The 18,562-nt window shown below is 49.2% G+C and overlaps 1 protein-coding gene and 1 long non-coding RNA gene across 6 annotated transcripts in view; one reads left to right on the top strand and one right to left on the bottom strand.

Annotated features, from left to right (window-relative positions):
* LOC129385127 (uncharacterized) overlaps positions 1 to 13,158 on the top strand; it is a 34,387-nt gene extending 21,229 nt beyond the window's left edge. Inside the window, exon 2 of the long non-coding RNA XR_008612708.1 lies at positions 12,959 to 13,158. This is a non-coding gene — a long non-coding RNA (uncharacterized lncRNA). The remainder of the gene's footprint in view (positions 1 to 12,958) is intronic.
* Positions 1 to 18,562, bottom strand: part of LOC126531540 (serine/threonine-protein kinase minibrain-like) — a 136,130-nt gene that overhangs the window by 49,695 nt on the left and 67,873 nt on the right. The gene's annotated exons all lie outside the window — the stretch shown is intronic.

Consider the following 18,562-nt stretch of genomic DNA (forward strand, 5'->3'; position numbering starts at 1 on the left):
TGAAGGGAGACAATGCAATAGAAATAGTAAAAGTATAGACCTTGGCGTAAACTCGTCATTAGAACTTGGAAGAATACCCCGGTCGTATAGCTAATGAAGGTTTGCAACAGCGCACCCAAGACAAGGACAACAGAAGGAATAAAACGACGACACAACGCCATGTCGTCGTTTTATTCTTTCTGTTGTCCTTGTCTTGGGTGCGCTGTTGCAAACCTTACCATGAATCCCAACTGACTGGCCCAACTTGCCGTTCTGACGCAGCTAATAAAGAGCTGAAATTTGGTGAAAAAATACTAGAAAAATGTTTGACTGTTCAAGATGTTGACTGCGTACTGAAGATTCGTAGGCTCTGCTCTGTATAGAAACGCTGTCAACAGGCACTGTGCTCTATCATACTCACCGCTAGGATGAACTGCGACACAAAGGCTTATGCGGTGTATTCATGAAATATTCATGTAACGGCGGTCAGGAAGAGTAAGATGAGGCGCGTCTGTCGCTTTCATGCAGGTGCTCTAAAAACTGGCACCGCGACGAGCAACCGTCCGAGAATGCATGGTCCTGGACAATGTGAACCGTTTGTGTTTGAGACGGCGGTACACAATTTTTCTTTTCTTCATGTGGATGGGGAGAAGCACTATATGGCATTCTACGAAAACGTAGTGAAGGTGAACAGGAAAGACGCTCTTCTGTAGCTTCCTTTCCGTACAACACTAAAGACGCTACGTCTACAAAAAAAAAAAAAAAGATAAATTTCAACACCGCGGTTCCAGACTCGAAAACAGACGCTCGGCGCAAGCATTCCCTAGTGTTCCTGTATATGCTAGCACATACAGGAACACAAGCATTCCCGCGAGATGCGATCGCTCAATTCGTCTTCGAGCGCGGCCTCCATAGACAGCCGCGATGGATGCCGTTCTGGGAAACGCGCGCCCAGGACGGACCGACGGCCGGTAATGACCCCGGAGGGAGGGGGGGCAGAAGAAGCCCGGTCAGCGGGTCGCTCCTTCGGCGGTGCAAGCTGGAGGCGCATGCCGCACCACCACTGCATGCAGCGACTCTCCTCCCTCGTTCGGATTGTGCAATGCGCGTGCACGTATACTAGGCAAAATATCGCACGCTCCCCGCGGCATCGTGCACGGGACCGTGGGAACGGGAGAGCTGCTATGGGCCGCGCTGACCTCTTAACACCGCGCGCAGAGGAACCTCGGCAGTGTAGCCGCTGCTCCTCGCGAGGCGCCCAAAACACGGGAGACGTGTCCGGCAGACCCGCAGCGGTGTTGGTGGGGTCGCGGGTTACGTTTCCGGTCGCCCTCGCGGCCGCGTTCCGGCGGGGGGCAGAATGCAAAAGTGCTCGCCCATTTGAATTCTGTGCTGCGCAAATTAAACTAGAAACCACTATAGACAAGGTGAGGTTCGGCTGCTATTGGCAAATTACCTTACTGCAACAGCAAAGACCCTTACCTTGAGAGCAGGCTTGACAAGCCAGAAAAAAAAAAAAAAAAGGGGGGGGGGGGTAGGTCACAACGCCTATTTCAATTTGCCGCAGCAGCTTGTCGTGACGTCATGGATTTTAACGTCGTTTGCGCGGAATTAGTTATTTTTCTTCTATCGTTAAACATAGACTACATAGTGTCCTAAATGGGACAGACTAAATTTAACGACCTTCCAAACACATTTAATGGGTGACAACAGCCCAAATACAAAGAACGACAGAGAGAGAGAGAGAAACCCTGATACCCGTGACGTCGCACTGACGTACCTGCACCGGGGTTTTCGCACGACACGCAAAAGAAAAGTAATAACGAATTTTAAATTCAAATGTTTTACTTCTAATAAACGACCCATTACCGTGAAGGCAACGAAAATTGAATTTCTAAGGAACACTTTAAAATTATAAACTGCATCCTCTTTAGCGTCCCTAAAAGCAACACACGGTGCCCCATATACAATGTGCTGAAATCTTGTTAAAACCACGTATAGGAAACTTCTTGGACGTGGTTCCATGGTATATATACCACGCATACGTCGAACACGCCCATTTGACCGAAATCAATCCGCGGAGCGCACGCACACACACACGCGCACACACACACACACACACACACACACACACACACACACACACACACACGAAAGCGCCATGCAGATCTACGTAATTGTGCAGCATTGAGGCTTAACACCATCACATAATTATACGAACAACCCAACGGAATTTAACCAGTTCCCGCAGTAACCGAGATGCGTTATTTCGTTGCACATTATTATAGAAGGGGCCTTTCGTTTATTCACTTGTGTCATTTATGATCTCGAGAATTGTTCTGTCTCGTAGTATATACATACAGGTCGATGCGCAGACCAGCTTTAATAGTATAAGATGAGAACTGAAACGCTTCAGTTGCAAACGCCTGTCTCCGACGCGAACAATGACATGACTGGACACAGCGCGTGCGAAATTCGGAGACTTTTTAGAGGAAAAAAAAAACGGAATTACACCGTGCGCAGGCGAATTTATCACTGCGCCAGAGCCTCACTACTATTCAGCGAGAAAATGAAAAGTCGCTTCGCGCAACTGGAAATACCGCATATATGTGCTTGGCACAAAAGGAGCAAGCACGAGAACAGGAATGGCGCGAAATAAGTCGGGGTGTGCGAATATTCGAAATTGCTTGCACTGACTGCACAATAATCGCGCAGTACCCAACATATTATCTAAATGAGTTCGATTCACTACGGTTGTGTGTGCGGGTGCGTGCGCGTGCGCATGCGTGTTTTCGAGTATTAAATTATTGAAGAAAAGCTTTTTGGCTGCGGCAAAGTCTCACAGAAATGTGCGAGTCGAGGCGAATTAACGGTACTATAAAAAAACTTGCGTATCGTCTGAATTAATGCGCAACCTTTATCGCCGTGCAATACGTGTATTCGTCTGAAAAAGAAAAGGTCAAACAATATACTTGCGGTAGAAGACAAATTATTCCCAAGCATCACTGTCGACAGGCGCAGGAGAGCGCATGCGACCACCGATATCCTTGCGTCGCCACAGCTATAGGGCATTCTAGCTGATCGCACCCGCATTTCACACACACGTTAGTCGTCTCGAGGGCAACCTGCTTAAAGACGAGAATAGGCACGCTGGCTACAGACGAGCAGAAAGCGTTTGCCCAACCTGGGGGGCAACGTCCCCGGAGTGCTGCTGCGAGCGAACAGCAGAGGCCGCGGCAAGCCATACGCCGACCGCTGACGTGTCGTTTCGGTTCAGCCGGCCGAAGGCATCGTTCCCGCATCTCGCATGGGCCCGCGAGCGCTGGACGCCGTGCGCTGCCCGCGGTCAGCCTTGCTCCCAGCGTCGACCGAGCACCCCTCCACAGCTGAGGGAACATCCTCCACAGTAACCCTGTGGTCGCGGCGAGACCCGCGAGCGACCACCACGCACGCGGTAGCGCGTTCGACTCCCGGCGTAGCTTCTGGGCCGCCAAGCACGAAGAGGCAAATGACACAATAACAGTGAGCAGAGAGAACAAAATTATCGACCCGTGAGGTTAGTCAGGCTGCACAGTGTCCTAGATTTCTGATCCCGCAACTGTTCAGCACATATTTCGCTTGTTCCGCAACTGTTCAGCACTTCCCATTCGTTTCCGTGGCACTGTCCCGCCCGGGAGTACCGGGCGGGACGGTGCCGAGGCGCCGTTTGTGTCGATGTTCACGGTGCATGCGCAGTGAAAGACACTGCGTCTTGCGATGAATGTATACACCTGTGCCAACCAAACATACGTGTTCATTGGCCATCCGGGCAGGATAGAGCTCCGCGATCAAGTTGCCGCACGGCCATCCACGAGCGTTTTATTTTCGCTGTTTTCGCTCCCCTTGTCCTCCTTCGAACGGGAGTTTGAGAGCCCGGTGGAGGCAAACGCCGACCGCCCAGTCGAGAGCCGCAGTGCGCTGCCAGAACGAAGTGGGGCGGGCGTGCAAAGGCGCAGCACCGTCGGCTGAAAGCGGCGCCGAAAGCGCTGCCAGGGGTCTGCGCCCGGCGCTTAAGCCGCAAGAGCTCGACCATAGAAACAGAGAGGGAGAGAGCCCAGAGCGAGAGCGAGGAATAGGGAGAGAGGGAGCCCAGACGGCGGCGGGCGGCAGCACAAATGGGTCACGCTGTCGGGAACCCGGAGGCGGCAGCGGCGGCAGCAAAGGCGAGACCGCTGCGAGAAGGCACTCTGTGAGAGAGGAAGAAAGAAAACGACGGCGCGCTTGGGCCACGCGGCGCGACCGACGCCGAGCCCGGACCGCGGCTGCTGTTGCAGGGCCGCGCGGCTCGACAACGCTCGGGACGACCCTCCTTTATTCGACGGGCTCGCAAGCGGAAACGGGCCCGTGGGCTCGCAGACCATGCGTTCTCGCTGGAATGCCTCCGTACACTCCCCTGCAGGCCACGTATACGGACTGGCCACGCGGAAACAGCGACGCAACTGTTGCCGTAAAAACGTCCCTCGGGCTCTTCAAGTGTACCTCTCTGGGCGTTTAGCACCCCGACGGCTATTTCCATCTCACTCGCCACGCTGGTCCAGGGGCTGTTTCGTTTAGTTGGAGGCGTGCTATACGTGTCCTACTCCCGTAATTGAGATGGCAGGCTAGCCGCGGCATGTGAACAGAGCGGGCATTCGCTGCCGGACGCCAAGGCTGACCCCGATCAGCACAACGAGAAAATTCCAGGCAGAGCATTAGTGAATGAAAAATTGCCTCATTGATAATGGCCACAGCTTTACCCGATCTCTGAAACTGCTGGAGATTATTCTACACACGACAGGCTTAAAAAGCTGGCATGTTAGGCAGAAACCGCGAAGCGCATATTTAAAAAAAGTACAGGGTACTTTAAGCTCGCTCTAACGTTCTTTTTTGTTTTCCTCTTCTTCCGTTCTTGCTATATGGTATATATCAGCGGGAGCAGCCAGCATGCTATAGAGCGCTTCCGCCGCGCCCTGTTCGCGAAACTTTCTAAGAAGCATTAATTCTTGCTTTCTCCGTGACATAAACCTTCCTTGCTTCACAATCTTTTGCCGTTTTGAATAAACGGCAAGAAAAGATAACCGAGTTACGACCCATCGTTGGAGCACTTGAACTGCACGCAGCAGTCGAAGACAATGCATACACTGCAGCATCTACAGTGACAAAACGAAGTATTCCCAGCCACATAAAAATTGCAAATCCGCAATTCAACGCCATCAAATAAATACTAGCCACCCGGCGTCACATATAGGATACGAATACTTATCATGCTGATTTCGAGAATATCTGGGGCGGAACGGACGATGTGAGTTAGTGCGTACTATATTTTTCGCTGTCTCTCATTACCCCTCCCATCGCATTTTTTTTTTTTTTTTTTACCTCGACAGGCGTCCGTGAACCTCGCAAGCTTCAAGCTGACCAGCCAAACGAACTTCTTATTCAGTAGTCCTAAATATAGACCGTCGCAAGTCAAATTACAGCAACCTTCACAAAGACACCAACGCATGCAAAAGACGTGTAACATGATTTGTGGTGTTCTTCGCTTGCATAGCTCACGTGCTGTCTGTTCGCACAGGGCGGTTGGAGGATTTACGGCGACACCTTATAACAAATTGGTTCTATACGCATACCAGCGGGCTTACAGAAGTATCAAGTGAGTTACAACAGTTCAATCACCAGTCTTAAAGTTTCGACTTGAATTATTGGCAACAATAGACTAACAAAAAAGTATACCAGCAGTAAGTACTTACATAAACAGAAGGGAAGATGAAACACCACTCGTCGTCTTCCCGTGGTCGTTTCCCAGCGGTGTGTCGTATTCCCTCCTGTCCATGTCAGCAATTTCTGCTGGAAAACTTTCTCGCTATGTTCAACCAACACGCTTTTCTGGCAAACATTATATTAGCGAGAGACGGTGCGCGTGACGTCACGCCCGCAAAGGTTTACAAAGCTGTGACGACAGCAGGCTGCTCTCTTGCGCACGTGCGAGCGTGCTACGTCACACTACGGCGTCACATCGGCGGTCTCATTGTCCAAACCAAGCCGATTGGCAGTCATCGAAGTTCATGTGCATTCCAGCTGTTTCTCCACGCACCCGTTATGAAAGGTAGCTGCCCTTAGAAACATGAAAACAGTGTGTATAAGACCTCCTGCAGCCATAGAACTATCGTTCTTACATATCAACAAAGGCGAGAGAAAGTAGGTAAGAACTCGTATCTGCCCGGCAACCCGCAACGCTGTCTCTCAAGATCACCGAAGAACGAGATCATATTACGCTCCACGCAATCAACAGCGCGACCAGCGCTAGGACATTCGTTGTTTTTTTCCAAAGTGAGCCATATGCCGAAACCGAAAATGAGCAAAAACTGCTTGCATTCAAAACCACACTTTCATACCCATCGTCCGGACACGCAGGTATATCAAAATCCGCCAATTTAAGCTACAAGACTGTTACAAAATCTCAATTGCCATTGACAATTAGCAGCTTCACTGTGCAATTTTGGCGTTTCTCTCCACTCCAATTCGCTACCCATAAACTTGGCTCACTTTGAAAAAAGAAAGAAAAACTCCTCACATGTGAATTTACACTCGGGGAACCCTCGCAGCGCTCCTTGTATGTTCGGGTGTCTACTCCTCTGACGCTGCTTTTGATGTGCACCTACGTCGGCAAGCCATTGTGCCGTTTTAACCGCGAAGTTATCCTCACTGTCTCGGTGACTAAAGCACGAAATCTTGTCCAAGACAAACATACGTACGACTGCCGCTGCAATAAACGAAAAAGCAAAAAAAGGAAGGGACGAAAAACAGAACAAAACGTCGGCGATGAGATTCATCCCCGAGCAAAACGGCTGCACCTATACAATGGCGGTTCACAAGCACACGCGTGTTAGCGCTTGCCTCGGCCCCCTCCTCCTCTCTTCCTTAACTAGTTAAATGACGTCAACGCCGGCGCGCCAGCCTTTTCTGCCTTTCGACGACGTTCGCGTGACGCAGCCGCACGCTGGCCGTGACGCAAGCGAGCCGCGCGCACCTGCTGCCGAGACGAATCCGAACGATGCACAGAAAGGAAACCGCGCGCTATCGTGTACGGCGCACGCGCCATGCATTGTCGAACGCAAACAGAACGGACAATAAAGCTGCTAATCATGAGGCGTCACAAAGGCGAATTTTGCAGCTTATTCGCCCTCAAAAGGCAAATTTTGTCCAATTTGCATGGGGCGGAAAAAAACAATGCGCACAGCGTATCTGGCTGCGACCTCCTTTATATTGTGCGACAGCTTATTTACGTACGGAATTGCGTTGGGCTCCCTCTTACAGGCTCAAGGAAAGGGCCGTCACTTGTTGCGCGATGTTCCCGAATGAGCTCGCGGTAGGGCGTGGGCGGCGCAACAACGAGAAGCTTCAATGGATTGTGGCTAAATTTGGGGCATGTGAATATCTTAAATTTGAAATATGAATCGAATACTTCCCGCTCTTCGATTCGTATTCGATACGAGAATACACTTCAGCAAAACTTGTTGCTGGGCTAGTTGGTTCAATTACTTAAAAACAAAGGTTACGGCGCTAAGCAGACGAGGACGAAGCGAGACACAAACGACACATACGGGCGCCAACTTCCAACTGTTCATTCACTAGAACCCAAGCAATTTTATACAAGAAACCTAAGTGAAAACTAATCACAGTAGAGATAAGCAGGGGTGATAAGAGTTAACACTGCTCAATGGCTAGTGGTCTGTACTGAAATATCATGGCAGGTACATACGAGCCCGCGCGCATTCCAGGCGTAATCCGAGAATCCAACCAAATGTGGCAGCTGCACGTTCTAATCTCAGCGGCGATTAGAGGCTATATCATTTATGAATGACATTTCTTTGTCACTTAATGCTAGTGACGGCGTGCTAACGCACTTTATTTCCTGCTCTTTTTGTGAAGAAAGACTCGATTATCTCTTCTTCAGTGCGGTTTCTTGCTTTCGTAAGAAAGGTCGTTTTGTCGAGGAGTGAGTTGCACACAGCCACAGCGCTTGCAGTGGCCGCCGATGCTGCTGTTGACCGCCAACCCGTGCTCTCTCGCTCGATCGTTGAAGAGTCGTCCCGTTTGTCCAATACACACATTGCCACACTTTAGGGGAATGTTGTAAACGACATCGCTAACACAATCGGTGTAGCGTGTGAGGTGCTCCTTAAGCATGTATAGCCGGCAGCTTATTCGCCATCAAAAGGCAAATTTTGGCCAATCAGCATGGGGCGGAAAAAAACAATGCGCACATCGTACCTGGCTGCGACCTTCTTCATATTGTGGGACAGCTAAATTACGTACGGATTTACGTGCCTGTTCATTGTTTCTTTTGATTTGCACACTTTTTTTCCTGTGTTTTACTTGTGCAAGAGGCTTTCGCACACACCCGTAATAACGGAGGGAGGAAATCGAGCGTCTTCCTAAAACCTGCAACAAGATTGTGCTCGCATGACTTCATTAGTGACGAATTGAGGCATGCGTTAGCTATTCTCCTCTTGATCAGTTTAGAATGTGCGCTGTCAAATGGTAGAAGGCTTTCTTGGTTAACACATCCAGCGCACGTGGCCCTTCGTGAAACTAAGTTTAAGGTCCAGAAATTGAAGTGAGTTATCCTGTGGTAATCCCCAGGTGAAATCTAGTCCACCAAATTCTGTCAAGAAGGTGTTAGTTAATTATGCCACAACAATGTCAAGGCTAGTCTCAGTTACATTTAAAAACACAAGGTAGTCATCCATATATCTATAAATCCTAAATACATTAAAATTGCCGATGTTTGCAAAGATGCGCTTGTCAATAGAAGAAAGATATATGTCGCATAAAACTGGAGCAACAGAAGAATCGATGCATATACCGTCTCCTTTAACATAATAAGAACCATTAAAACACACGATGGTGGACTGTAAACAGAAATGTAAAATCTTTAACAACTCTTCAAAACTCATACCAGCACTATTGTGGAAGTTTACCCGATGCTTCAACAGTGTCACGAACTTCGTTAAACAGGCCACGCTGGGGTACGGAATGAAACAGATCTTGCACGCCACTTGAAAATCCAGTTGAGGTGGTAGCTAACTTGCCTTCCGTCAAATCTTGCACCAGATCTGTCGAACTGCGCACCAAGAATGGGTCCTGTACATCCAGCTTGCTGAGCATGCGTTGCAGATAACTGCTAACCTCGTCTTGCCAAGTACCTTTCTCGGATACTATCACTCTAAGCGGGCGCTCAGGCTTATGTGTCTTAGCCGTGAAGTAGACTTCTAGGCTATTCCCATCCGACTTAGTAACTACCTTTTCGTAGGTGTGCCAAATTTCTGTCTTTTATCAAAGGGAGGGCCAAAGGCTTTTGCTTCTTAGGTAGGGCGTGCGACGGTTTAAAATTCTTCTGAATCACCTCGAGGGCTTTCGCGTCGAACATACCTTGAGGCATAAACACAAAACCACTTTCCTTGACTGCTTCGATAATGGCAAGACCTTCTTGTTTCAAGCGTTTGACAATCTTCTTAAATGGAGGTTTTTTTTCCGTGGCTTATCACTTACTGTGCGTATTAGGCAGTCGACTCCTTCATCAATGGCTCGTTCCTGGTTTTGCTGGTTTTGCTCACACGCATGGCTCGAAACACTTCGGCCATGGCTAGAAGTTGAGTCCGGCTTGAGACAGGTTGGTAACTGTACTTTGGACCGTATCCCGAAATCTGTTGAACGTCACTCGAAACGGATGCACTTCCGAGGTTGGTTACGGAAGACTTTGCAGCTGCCCGGCCTCGCGGTGAACGACCAATTCGAGTTCTTTGCCATAGGAATTCCGTGCTCTGCGCCGCCAACTTTTGAAATTCTCTCAGGCTTCCCCTGTTACCGTGTCCTGCAACAAGGACCCTCAGCCAGTCCTGGTACAAGCGGACCAGACGCCACACTTCCGACTTCAGCACCTTGCAAATCCATCTTGCATGGCCCCATTAAGGCTCTTGAATTCCAAAGAAAAGTTGAACTTCCTGCGGTACCACCTTCCGTCTGATGCTGTTTCAATTTGTCGGTCAAGTCTCTCTTACTGCATATCTCTCGCACTGCTTATCTCTACCGTGATTAGTTTTCACTTAAGTTTCTTGCGTATAATTGCGTGTGTTCTGATGAATAAATAGTTGGAAGGTGGAGCCCGTATGTGTCGTTTGTGTCTCGCTTCGTCCTCGCCTGCTTAGCGCCGTATACCCTTAGTTTTTGAGAATACACTACTGGAAATCGCTAAATATTCGTTTCGCTTCAGCTATGAGGGACGATCGAGAGCACTCGTAGGAAGCCCCGAGAACTGTTCGGAACCATTTCTTTTCCTGCGGAAAAGTCGTGGTATCGCGCGGAGGCACTGATTCCCGAGCGAGCGCACGGGAGAAAGAATTCTTGCTCTACATTTTCCAGTCATTCAATAAGAATGCCTAGCTTTAGCGCAGCCTACATACGGATTTGCATATTGTCTCGATTTTGACAAAACGCGCAGCATGCGGTGACCGTGACGTATTATTATTATTATTATTATTATTATTATTATTATTATTATTATTATTATTAATGTCATTACCATGGTACGGCAAATAACTGAAAGCGATCGTTTCTCATTTACAAGCTCCAAAGTTGACCCTGTCTGCCAGCTGCGAACGGCATTGCATGCATGTGCCGAATAATGTAAACAAGCTCTTTATTCTTTTTCCCCTCTTTTCACACAAATTGTATATTTCACTGGGTTTATAAATGATAAAGCATTCGATATTCCGTTCGCAAATTTCACTGTTCAAACACATCCATGTCAAAATACGAAGGGAGTATGCCTGGGGCAGCAATTAAAAACATATTGCACCTAATTACATACTCGGACAGCGAAGGAGAACCGGTCGTTCAGAATATGCATCCACTTCTTTTTTTTTTTTTTTTTTCAGGGAATATCAGCTGTAACGCTAAACTGCAGAGTAACGCTTAACACTACATGAATGATGGTAGCAACATCGCTCTTACACTATACTTGGACACGGACTAGACAGAAGACTTGTTTATAGCTTCTTCTGTACTCGACGTTCAATTCTGCTGCCCTGCTTGCGGCACGAGAGTTCCTTTACACCGACCAAATATTCAATCGCGAGAGCCAGCTCAAATGTCGAGCAATGCCTGCCGACTGTAGTTCACAGATCCGGGTATGCATGATACTGCGGGGTCGAATTCACAATGCTTCTCGTTCGTAAGTGCTGTTTGCAACTGCCTAGCCGCCTTCGCTAATAATGTGTCCAGCATCGGGATTGGATGGAACTTTCTCTTAAGAATTATAGCGTAAGTGCCTTTTTGTGTATGCGGGCCCCGATGATAAAAAGTAATCGCAAACAGAGAATAACATTTCCAAAGGAATGCTAAAAAAAGATGTTTACTCAGCTCGAACGATGAACAGGCCCATATGATGTCACAGCAATATCAAGCAGCCTATACTTTTACCGAGAGCGCAGATTTGCTATATACCACAAAGAGGCCATAAAATGAACATTACACGACACTACCTAGTGATTTCCGCACTATAGTTCCCGCTGACGTCACAAATAGAGCTCGGCAGATAACAAGTGATGCCATTTTTTTTTTTTTTTTTTTTTTCCTGGATGCCGCAATTAATAACGTGCATTCCTGCGACTGAAAGCGACGTACTTCAGAGCATCCGGGGGCGTACACGAGAAATCCATCCATCACAACATGGCAGCAAACGGAACTACCTGTATACACTGTATCGGCGCAGCTCTGCCCCACGCTTACGAACCGTCGGAGTGCAGACACAAGTGCACCGCATCCTGGCCGCATTTGAACCGAAAAGCTGAAGCGCTGGCACGTGGGCGTGTATAGAGGAAAGTGGGCGCGAAACGTTAAAACGCATAACGAAATTCTCTACAGCGCACAGCTTCATCACAGCAACACGAACGAGAAACTTCGTGCTAATGTCGGCGTGAGTCTAATTAGATTACACATACGGCCCCTAAATCAAAGTGATTACGTACAGTACACGACGTTGGCTAAACTTCGTGCTTCCGACTTCCAACAATAAGTTGCGGTTTCTTTCGTGTGGCTTTTTGAACTTGCTCTGCCGTCGCCACCTCGGAAACTATAGCCTCACCTAAATGACCTGACCTCATTTTTCTGCAGCGATAAATATGAAGACCAGAAACAACTTTTAATACTATCAAGAAATGCTAACATATGCCGATTTCTACTGGCGAAATACCATCACACTGAATGAAACGCGCCCCACAGGGGTTTTCAACGATTTATTCGCAGAGTCAGGAATGAGCGCCGTCCTTTTCCTCCTTGCTTCATTTTTTTTTTCGCCTTGTATGTGCTGTAACGCTGCTACGAAGAATGCATCACAAACTAACCCAAAAGTAAACATTAGGAAGTTCAACGATCTACTTTTCGCTAAAATGACCAAATGGATTTTTATGAACATAAAGTGTGCGTGCCTACCTGCGGTTGAGAGGTCAGCACGCTATAAAAGTGAACCACAGATTATAAGGTTTTGTCCCAATAAAGCCGCGTAACTTCGAAAGAAGATGGTATACACGTACTGCACAAGAGTATCGACCTATACCACACAATTCCCACGGTGCATGGTCAACTGTCTGGAGCGGCCCAATTCCTCTTATTCGCCTTGTACAACGCATATCATATATGTGGCCCGATGACGCAAAGTATGCGACTGTCGTATACATTAACGCTTCGCTGATCGCGTAGCACGCACGTGGAGTTCCCGTGGTGCGCAACAATACTGGATGCCGATTGCTTAACTCGTATAGGCTGCAGGTCATAAAGCATATATATCACACCGGCAATGAGAGACGCGCCGAGGTGGAAGGATTACCTTTTGCCACCTCGGTTCTTCAACGTGCGCCCAAGGCACGGTGCATAAGCTTTTTTTTTTTTTTCTGCATTTCAGTCCTGTCGCAATGGGGCCGCCGCAAACGGGAATCGAACTTCACCTTCAGCGGCACAACCACAGAGCAACTGCTGCGTGTGTTCGCAGGAGCTGCGGTTACAGTGAAGTAGGAAGAGTTCACCGTACTGCGGTGTCGGACTGCGTGCTTGGTGAACCATTTGGGGTCGTCAGAAGGTGAATAAAATGTGTTCCCCCTTTTCTTCGAGACGTAACTTTCAAGTTGAATCGACAATTGCCAAGAGCACCCAACAACTTATTTGTCTGTGTATATTGTGGTTGCTGGCCTAAGTTACGCGGCTTCGGGTAATCAATCAATTAGGACTCGCGCTCACATTTGTTATCCTGGTTAGCTCAGACGTCAGCGACAGCGAGTGCTCCGCGTGTGCATTTGTTGTCGTGTTCTTTCTCTGGACCAGCATTTTTTTTATTATTGCGAAGTTTCGTTTTCGAGGGCACCGAAATAGCTCATTTACTAGCAACGTGCACGTAAAATGCAGCTAATTAAATTAACATTCGCAACTTGTTTCTTACATCGTACTACCTGTGGGTCTGTTGTTGCATACTTGTGGATGAATGGAGAGAGAGAGAGAGAGAGATCACTTTATTGTGTAAAGTACAGGGTGCAGTAGTGTCAAGACCGTCAATCGACGTGGCAGAAGGGTGCATTTCGCGGGCTTTGTGCTTGCTTCTCGAGCGATGATATAAGTGTGCGACTCGGTCGGCTCTAGAGGGTGCCTTATACCTTCTCTTTCTCTCTATGCTAATTGCCGCATGTGACAATGTGGTAGCCCAGTTCGCGGCAAAGGAAACAAACTACGAATTGTTACTCGCGGGCTATACTGCTTTCGCCAGTGCTTTCAAGATGACGGGTAGTCACTCCAAGCTAATCTATATAACAAAAAAAGTGGGTAACTCCTGCGCGATCGTAAAAATTTTAGCCTACGCGTCCCGTTGGCACTTCACGGCGGCTTCTCGGTACTTGTGTAGCAGTGCAGCAGCACGTCCGTATTGCCGGCGTCGAAGTGCTTGGCGCATGGCGGCGATTGTGGAAATGCATGCGTCATCGGGACAGCCGGCAAAAGCGGGAATCGTCACCGCCTAAATCGAGGCATTTGAGGAAAAATTCACAAAGCTTTTGGTTCGTAAGTGCTGTATATACCGTTGGCCGACCGCCTTGGCTAATAATATATGTCCGACATCACGAATGGCTATATCACATGCTCTTGTGAAGAGTTCACGTGGAAAAATATATGGAATAGTCGGAGCGCATATGAAACCGCTTCAATACGGAGACCAACGTCTTCAACACGACAACGCCTCCTAAACCAAAATAGGCGGCACTTCTCGGTCAGGACGTCTAGCTATTGTCTGAGTAGAGGAGAGGCCAAGAGTAAGAGGGCGCAATATTCTAGGTCGATCGCCCTTTGGGATGTACCATTTTTAGTGGACATTGATTGGATATTTATTGCATGAGGCACGGACAGGATGCTTGTCACTCTACCTGTCACGTCTGTGCACATGTGAAAGTATCCTGTTACGTTTCGCCTACAACGCGCGGTAATGCCGGCGCGGATGCAACGGACGCCGGGGCTTTGTTCAAAGCGGCGGACATTTTGGCCCGTTCGACGCCGCCGCAACGCCTACCCGCCAAGCGTGTCCAGGCGTGTTTCAGTGCCAATTGTCTTCGTGTGTGCGTGTGTGTGTGTGTGCCCACGCTTGTCAAAGCGCGGCAGCCGGGGAGCGGAGCTCCCCAAGTGAAGGTTGGCGATGCGTCACTACACTCGGTTCAGCAGGTCTCTCGGCTCGGCCGTGCGCGCCGTCGTGGGTTCATGCTCCGCCGTCCCGTGACCTTCATCCCGTGACCTTCATCCCGTGACCTTCCCTTTTGGACCGCGACGCCGAGAGTATAAGAGCAGCTGCCCCCGGACGCCAGGAGAGAGGCTCCGATTTGTACTGTTGAGTTACGTGCTCTCCCGTCTCTCCACTTCGGTCGACCTGACCGGCCGCTCCTTTGCTATGTTAGAATAAACAAGTTGTTCTGTTACCAGTCTTCTCATGCTTTGCCGGGACCTTCGGATGCTTCCAGTGCCCCAGGCCGCCAGGCCAACGCTACCCTTGGGGCTTGCGACCCATTGGCAATAACGGGCGTCAGCACCGAGACCCCAACATCTCGTGCCAGCGGTGCGATTACAACAATCCCCAAAAGCGATCGGCCAAGAGTGCGGCTTCCTCAGGTGTTTACGTGCGTACTGGAGCACTATTAGCGCGACTTCTTAAAACCTTATCGTGTGCGACTGATGTGACCTGTAGACAGATAAAATGTGCAATCGCTAATACTTTTCTTTTCGATATAGGCTGAAGATGCCCTCGCGCATCTTATCCGTCACCGTCATGAGACACATTTTCGCAAACACAAATCGAATCAATCAATTAAATGCCCTGCGGCCAAACCGTAAGTTTCATCTTTTCAAATAAAAGGAAATTAAAAAAAAAGAAATCAAGTTCATCCTACACACAGATGAATAGATAACGCCGTATGGGAAACCTGCATGCGTTCGCGGCTTTATTTAGACGCGCAGTTATATATCGCGACCGCCACTCGTCGTCAGCTCTCCGTGCCAGAAAGGCCTTGAGCGGATATTCTGCGCGACGTCATGCTTTACATACAGACCTCCCCGTGACAAAACGTCATGCTCGACACGCGCACGCGTTCCCGTCCTTTCCCCCTTAATTGGCGGCGACAGATTGCACCGGTGGGACGCAACGTTCAACGGATCTCGGAACGACTTCAGCGGAGCGGAGATTATTTTACGATGCACCGGCGCGGCGGGCAACTCCGCTTCTCCCGAGGAGCACAGACACCACGTGCGCCTCCTTTTTAATGCTTTACGGCCGCGTGCTACCCCGTGACGTCACGCGCGACCGGGACGATTGTCAAAGGACCCGGCTGTTTAGTGGGGGCAAATATATGCGCGCTCCGCGTGCAGATATGGTGGAGAAAGCCAAAGCGCTTCGCGGAAACTTTTGCAAGGCATACATATAAAGACGCTCAGGTGACGAACGTACTTTTTTTTTCCTTCTTCTATTTTAACATGGAAATTCCGAAGGAGCGGTGCGAGGAGCTGCCGAGCGGGCGAAGGCGAAATGTCTGCGAAACCTTGGAGGCCGAAGCAGAGACCATTCGCGCGAGTCTGCATGCGTATACGTTTAGGATAGAATTCCGACGCCGGGGATGCTGCGTAAACTGTTCCGCCTTGATAGGGCGCTCCGTCCAACCTAAAGCCCCTGCATCTACGCGCCACCGCCGCTTCCGCCACCACCGGTCGGCGGAAACGTGTATGGAGGGGCTTTAGTCCAACCGAGACCCAGACAGCGTATTGCCTTGCAAGTTGCAATGCGCCTCTTGAAGTCACTGCCTGCGGCCTTCCTGTCTCGCAAGCCAGCCGGCGTGTACAGGCGATTTTACGGAAGCGCCGCAGTGCCGCCATATTGACCCGTTAACGTTATAGGTTTCTATCTGCATGTAACAACCGAATTGCGCGGCACTGCAGTCGATTTGTAGGGTTGGAAACATTTGCGTGAACGCGTTTCGCGTTTCGCGTGTCACGACCGTGTTATAAGATGTCACTCTGCACGCAACTGCGAGATTGCTGGTGCAACGGCCTAAAATGGCGGCGACGCCCACGAAACAATGCCCAGGGCGGTTCCGAACCTTCTGGACAGACTCAAATATAAGTTGTGTGTTGCGTTCCTAAACAGCCCAACGTAAGCGGGAAAGTTCGATCCGAGCGCTCCGTCTGAAATCTGGTTCGTTCTGCATCACAGCTACAACCATGTTACTTAAGATGTCCACGCACGTTGGTGAATTAAAATCGTCAAGCCCTAATGAAGGATAGCAGGCGATGGTGACCCTCTGTCACGATCTATACTCTTTGCGTTTCGTGTCGCGGTGAGCGCTTGAATGACATATCTACACCGGGAAAAATTCGGGAAAATGACGCGGAGCCAGAATATAAATCTGGAAGGCAAGAACATACAAGAAATCAATCAATTTTCAAACGAAAGAGGGCGAGTGGAACGAAGCCCCGAATGTTGAAAGGCAAGTTTATAATCCCCGGCGACGAAGCGACTAACAGCGGTGCGCGCAACAAGGGACCTGTCTTTCGTCAGCCCTGGCGAAACGTCTCCTTAAGGAAACGTTGGCTTGAGCTTTAGACATCCCAATTATACACCACTGTCGCTCATTTCAAGACTCCGGATCATTCTTGTTGGACAGCCTATGCGCTATATGGATGACTGATCGCGATGCAAAAATAAATCCGAAATAATTTCGCAGCACAACAATCTATAAAACAAGACAATGTAGGAGCTGTTTATAAATTGCTTGCGTCGTCGGAAGCAATTATATATACACATATAGACGCGGCTGTTAGCCCCGTTTGCGTGTCAACGTACAAGAAAGCGGTGGACGGATGAGATTAAGAAGTCTGCAGGGACGACATGGCCACAATTAGTACATGACCGCGGTAGTTGGAGAAGTATGGGAGAGGCCTTTGCCCTGCAGTGGGCTTAACCAGGCTGATGATGATGATTATGCTGATGATGATGATGGTCTCGCCTCTGCTCCGCGTGCATGCCCGGGCACGCCTGGTATGCCGCTCGAAGCAATTATACTAACACAGGGCCAGTCATTCCCTGCCGCTGCAAGTTGCTGTTTTACGCGCAGCTAGTATGTGTAACGTTAACTATAGGTCTACAAATGGTCAACAGTGGCCGAACAAGGGAAAACCTCAGCCTGCAGAAGCCAGCGTCGTCACAAGGGCACCTGCATTCGTCAGGGCGGTCTACAACTGATTTTCTTCAGCATCAGCGCACATCGCCAACTAATTACGATCTCCGTCTTCCTCAGTGCAGCCACAAGTGCACCGCACCCTCATTCTTGGATTTCGTAAAGAGGCACTTAAAGGGCCACTCACCAGGCCCCATAGCAAATTTTGGTTATACGCTGGAACTTGTTACGTGTCCTCTAGGGAGCGTTCTGCGGCAATTTTTTTTTTTTTTTCAAATCGGCTCATTGATAGCCAAGATGTAAATATTTCGCCCATGATTCGGGCGAGCTTCACCGCAAACATAGACGCTCTCTCCACTTGCGCCGTCTAGCCTCCGCAAGCGAAATTCCTTCCCTACGTTCTCCAATACCGGACCTCGAGGATCGCGCGACGCAAACGTCACGAGATCCCGCGTCCTTTTTTTTTTTTTTTGTACTCGCTTTCTTGCGGCGCGGCGCACGTCCGTTGACGGCGTCGCGCGCGAGCTGTTGCGATTGTCTCGTTTCGCGCAGCGCACGATTTTGTGCACTGTGCACGCGGACACCTGACTAGCGGTATAAGTATATGCTACACGAATACTGAGGCAGACACAAGCGGATCACAGAACACGATCCCGCGCTGGAACACGGTAGAAAACGACATGTTTCGGTGTCTGCGCGCGCGACTGCACGACGTGGGAACAAGAAGACGAAACGGAAGTACATCTCTCTCGCTGCGGTGCGAAGTGAAACAAAAATATAACAATTACGCTTATATATATCGAAGTATTTCTGAA

This window comes from Dermacentor andersoni, chromosome 5 (genome assembly GCF_023375885.2).
Source record: "Dermacentor andersoni chromosome 5, qqDerAnde1_hic_scaffold, whole genome shotgun sequence".
Classification (NCBI taxonomy): Eukaryota; Metazoa; Arthropoda; class Arachnida; order Ixodida; family Ixodidae; genus Dermacentor; species Dermacentor andersoni.